The sequence below is a fragment of the Hemitrygon akajei genome, chromosome 12 (genome assembly GCF_048418815.1).
Source record: "Hemitrygon akajei chromosome 12, sHemAka1.3, whole genome shotgun sequence".
Taxonomy (NCBI): Eukaryota; Metazoa; Chordata; class Chondrichthyes; order Myliobatiformes; family Dasyatidae; genus Hemitrygon; species Hemitrygon akajei.
The window spans coordinates 32,645,229-32,664,670 of record NC_133135.1 but is presented as its reverse complement, the minus strand read 5'-3'; positions in this window follow the sequence as shown (position 1 = coordinate 32,664,670).

The following is a 19,442-nucleotide window of genomic DNA, read 5'->3' as shown; positions in this document are numbered from 1 at the left end:
GACTTGAATTAGCGATGGCAAATCAGTTATGAAAAGAATAAATTGTTTTAAACTTTGGAATGTTTCAGGATTGTGAAATCCAAGTGACATTTGTAGATCAATGCCCAATCAATGCTTCCATTGTAGCCAAATATTCCAGTGCATGGATTTCCTGATCCGGGTATTAGATGTTCACTGTGAAGTTTTTATTTGGTATGTGACCTCCTTTAGCTCTTGACAACCAATGTACATCTTCTCCACCACTGCTACTTCTCTTATTCTTTGCCATATCTTCCAATCAGGCAGGAGTGAACTTTTGCCGTCAATGTTCCCAGGGAACCATTTTCAATGGTCTAGTCCTGACGAAGGGTCTCGGCCCGAAACATCAACAGTGCTTCTCCTTATAGATGCTGCCTGGCCTGCTGTGTTCCACCAGCATTTTGTGTGTGTTGTTTGAACCATTTTCAACTTGCTTTTCATTTCTATGTCATCCTATCCACAAATCCATCCTAATATCCATTCTGAAGAAACAGAATAAGGTTTATTATCACTGTCAAGGGCCCTGAAATTTATTGTTTTGCAGCAACAAGCCAAGGAGATTATCTTAAGTTACAAATATAAATAAATAATGCTAAAGATGAATAACAAGGTAGAGTTTATGGTTTTATGGACTGAGGATGTTGTTCTGAAAATGGAGTCTGAAGATCTACCAATAAAGTTAAATGGTGGGCAACATATTGGATTGATTTCACTACTCTTGCCTTCCCACCATCACTACATATACTGTACACCACCAAGCACCACTTTATATACACCTAGTGGCCACTTTATTAGGTATGCCTGTACATTGGCTGATTAATACAAATGTGGCAGCAATTCAATGCATAAATGCATGCAGGCATGGTCAAGAAGTTCATTTATTGTTCAGACCAAACATCAGAATGATGTTTGGAAGAAATGTGACTTAAGTGACTTTAAGCATGAAATGATGGTTGGTGGCAGGTGAGGAGGTTTGAGTATCTCAGAAACTGCTAATCTCCTGGGATTTTCACATCCAACAGTCTCTAGAAATGAGAGAAAATGGTGCAAAAAAAAAAATCCATGGGCCGCAGACCTGTGGATAAAAATGCTTGCTAATGAGAGAGGTCAGAGGAGAAAGGCCAGACTGATTCAAGCTGAGAGGAAGGCGACTGTAACTCAGACAACCACGCATTGGTGTGCAGAAGAACACCTCTGCATGCACAACATGTTGAACCTTGAAGTGGATGCACTAGAGTAGCAACAGACCACAAACATACACTCAGCAGTCAGGAGTTACCTAATAAAGTGGCCACTGAGTGTATATAACAGGTACTTGTGCATTATGTTTTAAAGCATTGCTTTTATATTTAGCTTTATTGGGTTTTCTTGTGTTTTTTGTGTTCTTTATGCTTGGTGTATTTTTACGCTGCATTTGGATCCAGAGTAACAATCATCTCATTTGTCTCTATACTTATCTCCTGTATAGCCAATAAACAATCTTGAATCTTGAAAACAAGGTTCAAACGTAATTCAGACTGATGAGGATTTTCTCCTATTTTCAACGTCTGTGATCGCTCCCAGCTATTGGACAACCTGGGACCCTTTTATCACTGGAAATGAATTAGCGTCAAAAAAAAAATCCAAAACATTGAATTTAAGAACAAAAGATGCACAAGTCAGTCAGTATCTCACATCTGCTCTGTCGCTTACTAAGATCATGGCTGGTCTTCCCCTGTCCATTCATGGGATAACCCCCATATCCACTCATTTTCTTTATATCCAAAAATTTATCTATGCTTATCTTGAAAATATTCTGAAATTGAATCCCAACAATGCAGGGATTCCCGAACTGGGGCCCACGGATCACTCGTTTAATGGTAAGGCTCCTTGGCATAAGAAAAAGGTTGGGAACCCTTGCTATAGGGCATAGAATTTCAATGATTTACAACATTCCAGGTGAAAATAATCTCTCCTCTTCCCAGTCATGAAATTACCATCCCCATGCACTAGGGCAGCAATGCAGCACAGTGCCAGCTGTAAGATCAGGGTTTGAATTCCTGCCACTGTCTCTAAGAAGTTTGGATATTTTTTCTGTGACTCTGTGTATTCTCTCTGGGTGCACCAGTTTCCTTCCAAATTCCAAAACCCTACGGGTTAGGGTTTATTAATTGTGGGCAGTCTATGTTGGTGCTGGAAGCATGGCAACACTTGTGGGCTGCCCCTAGCACAATGTTGATTGTTGCTGAATAATACATTTCATTGTATGCTTTGATATACATGTGACAAATAAAGCTACCTTTAGGTTCCCTTATTTTGCAACAGCAACTCCAGGTTGTAGACACACAACCAGGTGAAAATATTACCCTGCATCAATTCCATCCAGATCCTGTCAGTGTTTCGGACTCTGTGTGGAACGAGCTTCCAGTAGAAGTGGTAGAGGCAGGTTCGGTATTGTCACTTAAAGTAAAATTGGATAGGTATATGGACAGGAAAGGAATGGAGGGTTATGGGCTGAGTGCGAGTCAGTGAAACTAGGTGAGAGTAAGCATTCGGCACGGACTAGAAGGGCCGAGATGGCCTGTTTCTGCACTGTATTTGTTATATGGTTATATGGTTAAAGGGCTGGCAATTCACAACTGAGATAAAGAGCAATTTTTAAACTTATGTAAGATTTTATCATATTATGATCACTGTTCCCTAAATGCTCCTTGATCACCAGATTTTAACTAATGCTTTCTCTTTGCCCAATACTAGATCTAAAATAGCCAAAGCCCTTGTAATTCCTCAGTATATAGGGGATTCCAAGCTTAATGCCATAGACCAATACCATTAAACAAGGGCTCTGTGGACCCCAGGTTGGCAACCCCTGATCTAGAAAGTAATCTCTTCTGCCCTCCATGAATTCATCCTCCAGACCATTATTGTTATCTGATTTCCCAGATGACGTTCCTCATAATTATACTATCTTTTTTAAATGCACCTCTAGTTTCATGATGTATACTATGTCCTTCATTACTACTACTGCCAGGAACCAAAGAAAACTCTTATAAAGAGTTTCCGGCTGTTGTTTCTCAGCTCCACGCAAATAATATACTTTCACTTTCTGAACTATGATCAGCTTTGTATCGCCAATATCTTGTTCTTTATTAACATGATTTCTTCTATTTTACCTGTCTCTTCTAAAAATTAAGTTTCCTTGATATTTTAAATTCTCAAACTTACTTTGCAAGCACCATCTGTGCAACAGCTAGTAGATTATACTCATTTACTTTACTCTAATTGGAGGCATATTTTTATGTTTGTACATTCTGTCCTGTCAGACTCAGATCACTAATTCTAATTTTGTTGTCTTGCACAACGGTCTTGACCTTTTTCCATTAACTTGGCACATTTTATCTCACCTTATCTGTAACCCTATTCAATGTTTTTAGGATATTTGTTGCAGTTTCATGCAAATGAAGCCAAAGCAATGGCTTTCATTTCCTTATACTGGTTCTAAAAGCTCACGAACTGAGAGCATTTTCCGTAATGCAATCTTTCCTCAATTTTGTACCCTGATCCTATGAACAGAATACCAATTAACATTTAGCTCAGGTAGTAATCTAAAGATTTTACCTCTGTGGTTTACCTTTTAATTGGAGTAGAAATGCATTCAATGGAACTTCTTTCTATACCTTATCTTCATTGCTGTTTCCCACATTGACCACAACAATCAACCTTACTTCTTCCACTCCAATTCTGGTAAGAACCAAAGTGTTTAGGATGCATGCCTGTGACTTCAGAGAACAGTGCATATCCTATCAGTATATAGTCCATATCACAATTAACTTCCTCTTCATTTTCCTCAATTCATTCTCCCCTTGTGTCCTGATGCAGTGACCAGTTTGCTCATCCTCCCTGCAGCTTGTGCTTTATATAGCTGCAAAAACTCCTTATCTATTAGACAGGTTATATCTTCTGCTTCTGCCCACCTGCCTCAGCGATAGCCACCCCCTCTTGTCATTCTTGACGGAGCAGTTCTGCAGTCTTCAGGAACAGTGTCTATTTTGCTGTCCTCCCTGATACATTCAAGTATCAAAATCTCACCAACAGCTCATCAAGGTTCAGCCAGTATATACAGTCGGCTGGTCATAGGGCTTACTAGATAATCAGGTAACCAACTAGAAATGGTTAACTGAAATCAGCTGACTCTAGACTTCAGTGAGCTATTTCTGGCTGGTTACCTGATCATCTGGGAGGATACTTGATTATGAACTAAATGAAAGCTAACAGTTAAACTAAATTAAACAAATATATATCTGAAATGAAATTACCCAAAGTCTGTGCCCCACAAAGCTCTATTGGCACTGTGCATTGTTTTAGGACTTTAACATTGGCAAGCAATGGACTCCAAGTGAGGTACCCTGAAGCAGTGCTCCTCTTTAAGTCTAACAAGACCTACAGATGCATCAGGGTTGGAATGAATCGCATGGAAAGTTAAAGGCACTGAAGCAGTGTTCTTTTTTAGACAACTGATTGCAGGCTCAGCATGTGTAATTAACTCTTATATCTTCCTTATCTCAATCACTGCCGTCTCAACATACTTAGGGATATGGCTCAGAACTGAAAGTTCATATAAATTAACCTGTCACTTAAGTATAGGCTCTGGTCAACCCAGCAGTGCCCTGAATGACTACATGTACTGGCCATGGATTTCCATCCTTCTATCTCAGAACAGCACATTTTTACACTTCTAAGTCAGATGCAACATTAATAGGCCCTATTACTACCACCAGACATCAATATCACTCAGACAAAAAATATTGAATATCTCGTAGCTGAAAAAAAGCAGCATTGGTCATGAAATACACCATTATTCAATTTGGCATCTACTAATATGTAATATTTGAAACAATATAAGACATCATTCAATCTCTGAAACAGTGGCCATGGTCTCTTTGCCAATGGCTGCTCTCTGCCACTTAAAAGGAAGCATTACCTGATTCAACAGAAGTAGTTTCAGTCCTGATGCAAAAGTTTTAGCCCAAAACATTGACAATTCCTTCCCCACCCCCCACAGAAGCTGCACAACCCACTGAGTCCCTCCAGAAAATTGTTTTCTGTTTCAATAAAACCACTCCTTTTCTATTTGTTGTTTTTAATTTGGAGGAATGGAGAAGAAAAGCCTTATAGCATGACCACATATGAGATTAGAAAACATTTATCTCTGTTTGTTTCAATAGGATAGTAAATGAGTTGTGTTTTATGTCCTCTACCAAAAGTAAAGTCATGTTTATTTATTGCTGAGGCAACTCCCATTCAAACTCTGCTCATTTTGTCAATAATTCTGAAAAAAGGAGGGTTAAATGATCTTTGTGCATTGCACTATATGTGGTATGCAACATTTATGACTTTATAATTCATTGAAGTCTCTTCCCTATGTGCATGAACTAATTTAAGAATAAAGCTGACATCTTGATGAGTTTGATTTTTTTTCACCATCAAGATGTGAGTGGAGAGATGGAAAATCTTTCTCAATTGAAGATCTCTATAAAATTAGGTTATTGAAGTTCAGAAGTTGGTTTGTAATTTTCTTGCTGAAATTGGTCATGTTCTGCCAGATATCAGGCAAGGTTTTCCTAATATTATTTACTTATTTATTGAGAGTCTAAGATGAGAGGACACAGCCTCAGAATAGAGGAGTGTCCTTTTAGAATGGAGATGAAGAGGAATTTCTTTAGCCAGAGAATGGTGGCCAGGTCTTTATGTATATTTAATGCAGGGGTTGATAGATTCTTGATTGGTCAGGGATACAGGGCAAGGCACAAGATTGGGGCTGAGAGGGAAATTGGATCAGCCATGATGAAATGGCGGAACAGATTCGATGGGCCAAATGCCCTAATTCTGCTCCTATATCTTATGGTTTTATGATATAATGCAGAATAAGCCCTTCCGGCCCTTTGAGCCACACCGGCCAGCTATTCCCCGATTTAATCCTAGCCTAATCATGGGACAATTTACAATGACCAATTAACTTGCCAACCAGTACGTCTTTGGACTGTAGGAGGAAATTGGAGCACCAGGAGGAAACCGATGTGGTCATGGGAAGAATGTACAAACTCCTTACAGGCAGCAGTGGGAAACTTACCCAGGTCACTGGTACTGTAAAGCATTGAGTTAGCCACTACACTACCATGATTTATTTGTTTGTTTGTCTATTTATTAATTTTTACCATTACTTTTTCTCTTTTTGTACAGGTTGTCTTCTTTTCCCCATTGGTTGCCTTTGTTTTTCATTAACTCTATTGTACTTCTTTGTTCTATGAATGCCTGCAAGAAAATGAATCTCAGGGTAGTATGTGGTGACATATACGTACTTTGAGAAGCAACTTACTTCAAACTTTGAAAAAAAATGGGGTAATATAACTGCTGTTTAAGTGTTTGATCTTTTTGATATATTGGAGTTTTGGAGGGGAGAGGTCTTCCCAAAGGCATATATTATAATAAGATCACAGATAAGTGATATTTATTGAAAGCATGTGAGGTATTGAATTGTGGGTTGACTCATTGTTGCTGTGTGCATATTTCAGGATTTGTTTCTAACAGCATAGTTGGGGTGAAAACAATCCTTTAGTGATCAAAGCTTGCTAAAACATAATGTAAGTTTTGGGGATCTTCCATAGACGGCTCAGTGAAACTGCAACGCGGGAGTTACCAGGGCTCATTAATGCATTTCATTCACTCTACAGCAAATTATGATCACCAAATCTGCGTCTATCAACTTCATGAATCTTACACTGAAGTTTTATATCCAAAATAGTTTGTATTAAATTATAATATTGACTGGGTAGAAGAGTTGCTAAGAATCACTACAAATTATTTATTTAAAATAACCTTGTTACAGTTGTTACTTCAAGCATCATGGCATAACAATACACACAAAATGCTGGTGGAACACAGCAGGCCAGGCAGCATCTATAGGGAGAAGCACTGTCGACGTTTCGGGCCGAGACCCTTCGTCAGCACTAACTGAAAGGAAAGATAGTAAGACATAACAGTAACATAACGTAACATAACATAATGTAAGGCATAACAATGTCTGAAAGCACTGGCTGGAGGCCAGTGCAAATCAAGATCCCACACTGTTAAATTCCTCTATAAAGTATCATGATTCTTTGGTAGTAACCAAGAGTTTACTGAAGGACTCATTTTATGTATTTATTTACCGGTACTTAGAAACACTGCACAGACCAGACTCAATGAGCCACACCACCCAGCAACTCACCTATTTAAAACTAGCCTAACCACAGGACAACTTGCTTGTTTACAATGATCCCACCAGCCAGAATATCTTTGGACTTTGGGAGGAAACTGGCTCACCTGGAGGAAACCCAAGCAGTTCGCGAGGAGACTGTACAGACGGTGCTGGATTTGAACCCTGAACTCTGGAACACCCAAGCTATAATAGTGGCACACACAAAAATGCTGGAGTAACTCAGCAGGCCAGGTAGCATCCATGGAAAAGAGTAAACAGTCGATGTTTCAGGCCGAGTAACTTTTTCAGGATTCTTGGTCTGAAACCTTGACTGTTTATTCTTCTCCATAGATGCTCCGGGAGATATATATATATATATACACACACACACACACACATATATATATATGTGTGTGTGTGTGTGTGTGTGTGTGTGTTTTGCTTTGAATCTCCAGCATCTGCAGATTTTGTTCCCCATATGGGGTGGAGGGCATTGCTGAGTTATTTTATTGCCCTTTATCCAGATAATCCATTATTCTTCACAAATAACACAAAGCAGAAGTTTAAAAGTAATCAGCTGCAGGTTTTAAAGTAATAATTTAAAGATTAGGAAGTAATAAATTGAAATTTGTGTATTAGTCTGAGTGAGACACTGAGGGCTTTCAACTCCCAGCATCAATCCCTCAGCCTAGCTCCTTCAGAAAAAATCTCCAGAAATTCAACCGGGATTTGTTTTACATTCCAGAAGAAAGTCCTGGATGCTGATCCCATAGACTGATCTCGCATTCAGGCAGAAGAATAAACGTGTGGCAATGTGTTTCAAAATAAAAGAGGATCTGGAAACCTATCTGTAGTGCGATGGGGTTGAGTGCCCCTCTTTATTCAATAAATTTGTCAGGGAAAAAAACATTATTGTGCTGTATCTCAACTTATTTGTTCAGCGTGCATTCTTCGGCTATTTTAATGTTGTCACTCTGTCTTGTGCACTTAGAAGGCCTTGACAGATCATTCAATTCTCTCCGTCATTTAAATGTTAAAAACCTTGGAAGGGCAGAAGAGATGTGTATATGCATTGGAAAATAATTCGATCTCTCGTTAATGCAGGCACAAAGGTGAGGAAACAGTTGGCCAGGGGTAATTCCTGAAAAAGGAAAAGGATTGGTAAGGGTTGGGGATGGGAGGTGGGTACTGAGTGGAGAAAAGCTCGCATATGCGCGCACACGTGGACACACACACACACACACACACACACACACACACACACACACACACACACACACACACACACACACACACACACACACACACACACACACACACACACACACACACAAAAATGAATTCGCATCCAGGTTTCATTTGCTAGTCATTGGCAGCAAATTGCATTCTATTTTGGAGAATGACTGCAAAGTTTGTCGCAGGTGATAATGGCTGAATTTGCAGGCACAAATTGAAATTTATGACATTGAAAATGAGTACCAAAAAAAATGCATTTTTTAAAGTAGACAACCTTCACATCTGAGGGCAAGCCGAGGAGAAATAGGAAAGCTTGATAGGTGCGCATTGTTGGGCACATTAGCGACAATAATGTTGTCGCTGGCAATGTAAATTGACGTGGTACATAGTCAATAGACACAGTTGGCTGCTCGCAAGTGGGGAAGTACTTAAGGAGTGTCACTGACAAATGAAATATTTTAGGGACTTAATCAGAATAATGACTTTCATCAGGCGGTGACAAGTATTACTGCTTCATCGCACCTAAAGAGAAATATGATTGCATACATAGATTTTGTGATCAGCGCGCTTGTACCCCAGTGGCCCCTGTGAAAGGCAGGAGAAGGTGGCAGCCGGCGCCTCTGGCTCCCACTCGGCTGATAAATCGCTTCCCAGATACAAGGCGGACAAATCCCAATCTGCGGCGTGCTGGGTTCATACAGCTCAGCAGCGGGCTGCCCGCTACTTCCAGCATAAACACTAATAAATCTCCGCACTTCCAGCCGCCATCAGTCAGGTATTGCTGGGAATGCGTTTGTGCAGAAGCTGAGGAAGAGAGAGAGAGTTGGCTGTGAGAAAAATGATGGAAAACACACACACACACACACACACACACAGAAGGAAGGAAAGAGGGGAAACGGGTGGAGGGAAAGAAAAGCACGGAATTAAACAGGGGAATTTTTACAAAGGCATTAGAAAGTTAATAAATAGTGGGGGGGGAGATAAAAAGCGGCAAATTATTTTAGAGAATTATCTAGTGGATAATTGTCAAAAAGGTTGGATACAGAGGATAAAGGCAATGAAAGCTAGAAGTACAGAAATAAGGGAGGTAAAGGAAGCGGGAGGAGTGGTAAATGATAAGGGCTCAAGGAATGACACACAAGGACCCACTGCGGCCTCGACCACCCAGTTGTGGTCTGCACTTGTCACTGAATCTCCCTGGCATGCGGTGAGTCTACTCCAGGTCACCGAAGAGAGATCACCTCAGAGAAACAGCTGTTGGGTCGGAACAGGGGTAAAAATGGGAACTTGCTATTTAATCCCGTCCAAACCATTTTATACCCCGACAATACCCTGCAACCCAGCCACAGTCGGGAAAGCGACTGAGGAACACACTGTAACCTCGGGGATGTGAAAGACTTTGATAGTTGCTGCCGAATAAAATGAAAATGGAATGAAATTAAAGGTAGATAGTGGGATAAATAGTCCGCGTGGAAACCAATTCTAGACTATTTTTTCAAAGCGAAGAATCTGGAGGAAATAGAGGGAAAATGGATTTAAAAAAATAACAAATAAAAAGAAAAATGATGCAAAGCTTTGAAGGAAGAAGAAAAGTACACCAGACAAATCTGAAGGAAACTGTGTAAAATGTGAAAGAATAGGAGTGACAGAAAATCCAGGAGAGCGAGGGAGGACAGGGACAGAAAGAGAGATGGGAGAGGGAGAGGGGAGGGGGAGGGAAACAGGGAGAAGGAGAGGGAGACGGGGAGTGAGAGAGACAGAGAGGCGAGAGAAAGAGAGGGCAGAGGGAGAGAGGGGAGAGGGAGAGGGGAAGGGAGAAGGAGAGAGAGAGGTGGAGGGAGAGAGGGGGAGAAGGGGAGGGAGAGGGAGACGGGGAGAGAGAAAGAGGGAGAGAGAGGGGAGGGATTGGAGCGAGACAGAAAGAGAGAGATGGAGAGAGAGAAAGAGAGAGAGGGAAGGAAAGGGGAGAGCGAGAGGGAGAGAGAGGGAGGAGGGATTGGAGCGAGAGAAAAATGGAGAGGGTAGAGAGAGAGAAAGAGAGGAGAGGTAGAGACAAGATGGAGAGGGAGAGGGGGGTTTGGGGAGAGAAAGAGGAGAGGGAGATAAAGACAGAGAGGAGAGAAGAAGAGGGGAGGGGAGCGAGAGAGGGAGAGGAGGAGAAGGAAGTGGGAGAGAGAGAAACAGAGAGAGGGGGAGATTAGAGGGAAAGGGAGATGGGGAAGGAGAGGGGGTATGGGGAGGAGAGGGAGAGGAAGAAAAAGTGGTAGAGAAGGATGAGAGATAGAAAGAGAGTGAGGAGAGGAAGAGGGGAAAGAGTGAGGATGATGGAGAGAAAGGGGAGAGAGACAGTGAGAGAGAGGGAGGAGAGGGAAATGGGGAGGGAGTGAGAGAGGGGTGACAGAGAGGTAGAGGGAAAATGAGAGGAAGAAGAAGGAGATAAAGGAGAAGAAGGTGACTGGGGTGGGGGTTGGAAGAGAGTGAGAGAGAGAGAGAGAGAGAGAGAGAGAGAGAGAGAGAGAGAGAGAGAGAGAGAGAGAGAGAGAGAGAGAGAGAGAGAGGAACTAAAGACCGCATGTAAGTGAACGAGGTATAAAGCATTCTGCTAAGAGGTTTAAATCTCATATGTTGAAAATTATGGCTCCCATGATGCCAGGAAAATGAAAATCATCTTCAATTACTGCTAGGTTTAAGACATGATTATTTCATGTGCACGATATTAAGGAAATGACAGCGGAAATTCGTCAGGAGAAATTAATACTTAACAGTTTTAACAAAGACTCCCCAGTGAGCCTTTTTCTCACCCGCTGTGACACAGCCATGCATTCCAGCCTACTTGTTAAATTCAAGTAACAGTGAGCGGATGTGAATAAAAGAATCTGTCATATTTAAACAGAACGGGGAAATGACAAAAAGGAGAAAACTGCTGGAACAAGGGGAGAAATGTACAGGTCAAGGGCAAAAGCAGTCATGTATGCATAGGTGATTTTTAAGACCTTTTTTTTTAGCCACTATACTGCACACAGTATCTTTCTTCTCATGTATTTTGACTTGATCCTATGCCATTACTCTCCATCTGAACACTAAAAGGGAGCAAATCACATTGTGAAAAAAGTTTGAGATTTAAAGCAATAGGGGTCTCTAATTGCTATTAATTTTAAAGTTGTTTCTATTTTTTTTTCTTTAACCACTCACCGATTTTAAAATTTCATTAAGTATTCCTTCCTTCCAAAACTATTAATGCTGAACGCTGATCACACCCCGAGGGCAGGGGACTGGGTGGTCTCTCCCTGAATCTCTGCTCCCTCGGATTTGAACTCAATTCTGACAAGAGGATAAGGATTATCAGTTGGCCTGACCAAAAAAAATAGGGGTTGGAGAAGAATCCATGGTCATGAATTCACATCCAGCTCAAGAGGATGGGTATAAAGAATTATAGATATGCCAATATAGAATTAGAATGAATGAAACTGTTAAAATTTGAGGACTGCTCAGCTAGAAATGGTGGCATTTAATTACTGCTCGGAAAAGAAGGGGCATTCTACACCCAAGGTTAGGCAATGAAGGCACTGAATAATTAGACTTTTGCCTTCTCATCCACTGGAGGTGTTTCAGGGGAATGGGGATTAATAAGGTTATGATATTACTTACTGGAGTTTAGAAGAATGAAAGTCAATTGCAGTGTGACACTTAAGGTAGATAGGTTGATGCTGTGATGTTGTTTCCTTAGAACGGAGAGTCTAGAACCAAAGGGCTCTGTCTCAGGATAAGGGATTTACCACTAAAGCAGAGAAATTTCTTAGGAGATCATTAATTTCTGAAATCCTCCATCCCAAATTGGTATAATTTGTATTTTCAGTCTGCAACTGATAGACTTTTGGATACTTTAGGAATGAAGGAATATGGAGAACCAGACAAGTTTCATGATCACCCTTGACCTTAATTAGTGGCAGAGGAAACTCAAAGGGGGCCTAATTTGGAATATTGTATGCAGTTTTGGTCACGTACCCACAGTAAGATATCCATAAGACCATAGGACATAGGAGCAGAATTAGGCCATTCAGCCCATTGAATCTGTCTGCCATTCTATCATGGCTGATCCCAAATCCCACTCAACCACATATACCTGCCTTTCTGCCATATCCTTTGATGCCCTGACCAATCAGGAAACTATCAATTTCTGCCTTAACAATACCAACAGACTTGGTCTTCATCACAGTCTGTGGCAAAGCATTCCACAGATTCAGTACTCTCTGGCTAAAACAATTCCCTCTTACCTCTATTCTACAGGGTTACCAGTTCTGAAGCTGTGCCCTCTAGTTTTGGATATCCCACCATAGGAAACATCCTCTCCACGTCCACCCTATCTGGTCCTTTCAACATTTGATAGATTTCAATGAGATCCCCCTACATTCTTCTAAATTCCAGTGAATACAGGCCCAAAGCTGCCAAGTGCTCCTCATATGTTAACCCCTTCATTCCCGGAATCATCCTTGTGAACATCCTCAGGACTCTCTCCAATGACAACACATCCTTTCTGAGATATTGGGCCCAAAACTGTTGACAATACTCCGAGTGCAACCAGACTAGTGTCTTATAGAGCCTCAGTAGTATTATCTCCCTGCTTTTATATACTATTCCCTTTAAAATAAATGGCAACATTATATTTGTCTTCTTCACCACAGACTCAACCTGTAGATTAACCTTCTGGAAGTCTTGCCTGAGGACTCCAAAGACCGTCTGCACCTCTGAAGTTTGAACCTTCTCCCCATTTAGATAATAGTCTGCACTATTGTTCCTTTTACCAAAATGCATTATCGTACATTTTCCAACACTGTATTCTATCTGCCACTTTTTGGACCATTCTGCTGCAATCACTTTGCTTCCTCAGCACTACCTACTCCTACACCTATCTTCACATCATTTGCAAACTTTGCCACAAAGCCATCATCTCCATTATCCAATTTTTCACATTGACAAACAATGTGAAAAGTAACGGTCCCACAACTGACCCCTAAGGAACACCACTAGTCACTGGGAGCCAACCAGAAAAGGCCCCCTTTATTCCCACTCACTGCTTCCTGCCTGTTAGCCATTTCTCTATCCATGCCTGTATCTTCCCTGTAATGCCATAGGATTTTATCTTGTTAAGCAGCCTCATCTGTGGCACATTATCAAATGCCTTCTGAAAATCCAAGTAAGTGACATCCACTACTTCTCCTTTCTCCACCTACTTGTTGCTTCCTCAAAAAACTCTTAACAGATTTGTCAGGAAAGATTTCCTTTTACAGAAACCACGCTGACTTTGACTTATGTTATCATTAGTCTCCAAGCACCCTGAAACCTCATCCTCAATAATAGAATCTAACACTTTCCCAACCATTGAGGTCAGGCTAACTGGCCTATAATTTCCTTTCTTTGGCTTCCTCCCTTCTTAAAGAGCGAAGTGACATTTGCAATTTTCCAGTCCTCCAGGACCATGCCAGACTAAAGTGATTCTTGAAAGATCATGACCAATGCATCTGTTATCCCTTCAGCAACTTCTCTCAGGACTCTGGGATGTAGTTCATTTGGTCCAGGGGACTTATCCACCTCAAGACCTTTGAGTTTGCCTAGCACTTTGTAATAGCAATAGCACCACTCCAGCTCCCTGACATTCTCAGACTTCTGGCACCTGCTAATGTCTTCCACAGTGAAGTCAGATGCAAAGTACCCATCAGATTAATCTGCCATTTCTTTGTCCCCTATTACTCCCTCACCAGCATTATTTTCCAGTGGTCAAATATCAAATCTTACCTCCTTTTACTCTCATATAACTGAAAAAACTTTTAGTATTCTGTTTTATATTATTGGCTAGTTTGCCCTCATATTAATCTTTTCTCTTCCTATAACTTTTGTTGGATATTAAAAACTTTTCAATCATCCAACTTCCTACTCACTTTTGCTATCTTATATGCCCCTGGCTTTTATGCAGTCCTTAACTTCCCTTGTATGCCACAGTCGCCGAGCTCTGCCATTTGAGAACTTCTTCATCTGTGGGACATATCTATCCTGCGTCTTGTGAACTACTCCCAGAAACTCCTGCTATCTTTGCTCTGTCATCATCCCTGCCAGTATTCTTCTCCAATCCATCTGGGCAAGCTTCTCTCTCATGCCTCTGTACTTCCCTTTGTCTAATTGTGACACTAATACATGTGACCTATGCTTCTCCCTCTCTAAACTGCAGTATGAGTTCAATCATATTATGATCACTGTCTCCTAAGGGTTCCTTTATATTAGCTGACTAATAAAATCTGGGTTATTACACAACACTCAATGTAGAATAGCCTTTCCCTGAGAAGACTCAAGTACAAGCTGCTCTAAAAAGCCACCTCATGGGCATTCAACATACTCCCTTTTGCAATTTGCCACCAATCTGATTTTCCAAATCCCTTTGTATATTGAAGTCCCCATTACAATTGTGACTTTACCCTTATTACATGCCTTTTCCAGCTCCCTTTGCAATCTCAACCCCACATCTTGGCTACTATTTGGAGTCCTATATATGATCCCCATAATGGTTTTTTTAACTCTTGCAGTTTTTTAACTCCACCAACAAAGATTCAACATTCTCTGACTGTTTATCACCTCTTTCTAAAGAGGTAATCCCATCTCTTGCCAACAGAGCCACACGACTACCTATGCCTTCCTTCCTGCCCTATCAATACAAAGTTTATCTTTTGATGTTAAGCTCCCAGCTATGGCCTTTTTTCAGTCATGACTCAGTGATGCCCACAACATCATACTGACCAATCTATAATTGCGCCATGTGCTAGTCCACCTTATTCTGAATGCAACGTGCATTTAAATACAGCACCTTCAGTCCTGCATTCTTCGCCCTTTTGAATTTTGCCTCTGTGATACAACTTAACTCATTGCTCTGTCTGCATTTTTACCCAAACATTGGCTTGTCCTTCCTTATATTCATGTTACATTCATCATCTACTTGTAAACCTGCAGGCTCATCCTCAGCTCTACCATTCCGCTATTATACTGGTTGCTATATCAATAAGATAGAAAATGTGCAAAGAAAATTTACAAGAATGTTGTCAGAGGTTGAGGACCTGAGTTATAGGGAAAGGTTGAATAGGTTAAGACTTTATTCCTGGAAGTATAGGGGAATGAGGGGAGATTTGATAGAGGTATACAAAATTCTGAGTGTATAGATAGGTAAATACAAGCAGGCTTTTCCCATGAAGGATGGTTGAGAATAAATCTAGAAGTCACGGGTTAAGGGTGAAAGGTGAAATGTTTGAGAAAACCATGAGGGGGAATTTCTTCACTCAGAGGGTGGTGAGAGTGTTGAATAAGCTTGATTCAGTTCTGATTTCAGCATTTAAGAGAAATGTGGATAGGTACATGGATGGGAGGGGCATGGAGGGCTATGATCTGGGTGCAGATTGATTGGACTAGGTAAATTAACAGTTCAGCATGGACTAGATGGGCTGATGGGCTTTTTTTCTGTACTGTAGTGTTCTACGACTCTGAGATCAAAAGACAAACTCAAAGTAAAAAGGGACCATATGACCTACTCACGGTAGTACTGAAGAGCCAAAACTGATATTAAATATGTGAAAATAAACTGTATTAATATCATTAATGGAACTAAAAGGTATCACCTCACGAAGTCCAGATGGTATGGATTCCAGAAAATGGAAGAAGGTTAAGAGGATGAAAGGTGCAATTGAAGATATGTTTGGAAACAGGAATTGTCCTGAAGGAATGGAAGGTGGACAAATATTGCAGCTCTTGTCAACATGGAAAGAGGACCAACCAGAACATCATAATCAGACTTCAAATGTACGTACATTTCTAAAAACACATTGACTATGGGTCTAGACAAGGAACTTTGTTCTCTGCCAGAGCCTGGTTGGAAAAATACACTCTAAAATGATCAAGTACACAAGAAAATTCAGAACATTCAGAAAGACAGAAGACAGTATGAATTTATAGGGAAAATGCCAACTATGATTCCCAACTAAGCTGATCTAATTTGCCCATGTTTGTCCCATGTCCCTCTAAACCTTCTTATTCATGAACCTCTCCAAGTATCTTTTAAATGTTGCTCATATGACCATTAGTTAAACGTTGTTTATGTACGTGCCTCAGCCATTTCCTCTGGCACCTCATTTCATGCCAGCTTCTAGGTCAGGGGTTCCAACCTTTTTTATGCCATGGACCACTACCACTAACCAAGGGGTCCATGGACCCCAGGTTGGGAACCCCTGTTGTAGCTGAAAAAGTTAACTCTCATGTTCCTACTAAATCTCTGCCCTCTCACCTTAAATCTATGGCCTCTAGTTCATGATTCCCCAAGCCTGGGGAAAAGCCTGCTTATTTACCCTATGTATACCCTCCTCATAATCGACTGTTTGAAGAAAAATTTTTAAAAAACAAAGAAAATAGAGCATCTGGATTTGCAGATGGTGTTTGCAGGTAAGAAAATAGATATAGTTGTATGGATAGACAGGGAAAAATATAGAATATAAGGATAAATGGATTTTTCATCATCATTAGAGTGTTGCTGGTACAGGTTTCTATTAATATAAAATGATTTGAAGACAGATAAAGATAGAATAACTGTTAACATGGAAACATAGAAAACCTACAGCACAATACAGGCCCTTCGGCCCACAAAGCTGTGCCGAACATGTCCTTACCTTAGAAATTACCTAGGGATACCCATATCCCTTTATTTTTCTGAGCTCCATGTACCTGTCCAGGAGTCTCTTAAAAGACCCTTTCGTATCCACCTCCACCACTGTCGCTGGCAACCCATTCCACCCACGTGTCTTCTAGGCATTTATATTTTAATAACAATAATAACAACAGCAACTTATTTATAAAGCACTTTTCTTACAGATAATGTAGTCCAAAGTGCTTTACAATGAGGAAGGTGCAAACATGAAAGTAATATAAAAATAAACATGAAAATAAACAGAAAAAGGGATGGTAATTAAACGCCCTGAGACATTTATTACATTTTTTTTTCACCACAAATATTACCTGACCTGCTGAGTACCTCCAGCATTTTAGGTTTTATTAAATAAATAATAAATGTGAAGTTTGCTGATCAACTTTGTAAATTATGAGCATAAAAGACAAAATGATTTTATCTAGGGTAGATAGGCGCTCGTGATCATTGAGGTGTGAAATCATGCCCATTGCCAAATAGGCCAGGCATATGTGAGAGATTCACTTTTGCGTGGCTGACATTTGCCCAGCAAGTGTCATGTACCTTATAACATAACAGGACCTAAAATACATATTATCTTCATTGGAGATTGAGTTACAGGGATAGTTTGAATATATTAGGATGTTTCTCCTGGAGCAAAGGAGAATGAGGGGAGATTTTATTCTGGTATATATACAGAATTATGAGGGGTATAGACAGAACGCAGGCTTCCCGCCTCTCCCTCAGGTAGAGTGCACCTCTGTGGACGTTTCCTTTAATAATAAGTATACTGTTTTGGATACTGTTGTGGGGGATGACCTCCCAGGAGAATGCCAAACAGACCAGGTTAATGGCACTGAGCATAGGTTCATGGCGCAGAAGGGAGGAAGAAGGGAGGAAGAAGAGGGAAGCAACAGTGATAGGGGACTCTATAGTTACAGGAGCAGACTGGAGGGTTTGTGGATATGAACGGAACACCCGGATGGTATGTTGCCTCCCAGGTGCCAGGGTCAGGGATGTCTTGGATCGCATCCACAGCATTTTGGAGGGGGATGGAGAACAGCCAGATATCTTTGTACATATTGGTACCAATGACATAGGAAGGAAAAGCAAAGAGTTCCTGAAGAGAGAATTAGAGAGCTAGGCTGAAAGCTGAGAAACAGGATCTCCAGGGTTGTAATTTCTGGATTGTTACCCGTGCCAGTGAGGTGTATAAACAGGATAATTTGGCAGATATATGCATGGCTGAGAAGCTGGTGCAGGGGGAAGGGCTTCAGGATCTCTTCTGAGGGAGATATGACCTGTACGAAAGAGACGGGTTGCACCTGAACCCAAGGGGGACCAATATCCTTGTGGGCAGGTTTCTTTGGCGCTGTTGGTGAGGGTTTAAATGAATTTGGCAGGAGATGGGTATGGGAGTAAAGAGAGTCAGGATGGGATGGATGGTAAAAGAGCAAAGATAACATGCACTCAGACTGTCAGGGAGGGCAGGCAGATGATAGGACAAAACTACAGACAACAGGGTGAGTATTAGTGCATTAGGAATGCAGAATCAAAGAGGGCAGTAAATACAGTACTCAAAGTGTTATATCTCAATGCACAATAAGAAGTAAGGTGGATGATCTTGTTGCACTTTTACAGATTGTAATGTATGATGCCGTGGCCATCACTGAATCATGGCTGAAGGATGGTTGTAGTTCGGAGTTGAATGTCCAAGGTTAGAAATTGTATCGGAGGGATAGGAAGGTAGGTAGAAGGGGTGGCATGGCTTTGCTGATAAAGAATGGCATCAAATCAGTAGAAAGATATGACATGGGATTGGAAGATGTTAAATCCTTGTGGGTTGAGTTAAGAAACTGCAAGGATAAAAGGTCCCTGGTGGCAGTTATATACAGGCCTCCAAACAGTAGCTGGGATGTGGCTACAAATTACAATGGGAAATAGAAAAGGTGTGCCAAATGGGCAACGTTATGATAGTCATGGGAGATTATAACATGCAGGTGGACTGGGAAAATCAGGTTGGAAATGGGTCTCAAGGGAGTGAGTTTGCTGAATGCCTATGAGATGGCTTTTTAGAGCAATTTGTCGTTGAGCCTACTAGGGGATCGGCTTTACTGGATTGGATGTTATGTAATGAACTAGAGGCAAATAGGGAGCTTAAGGTAAAGGAACACTTAGGAGACAATGATCACAATATGATAGAGTTCAACTTGAAATTTGATAGCGAGAAAGCAAAGCCTGACATAGCAGTATTTCTCAAAA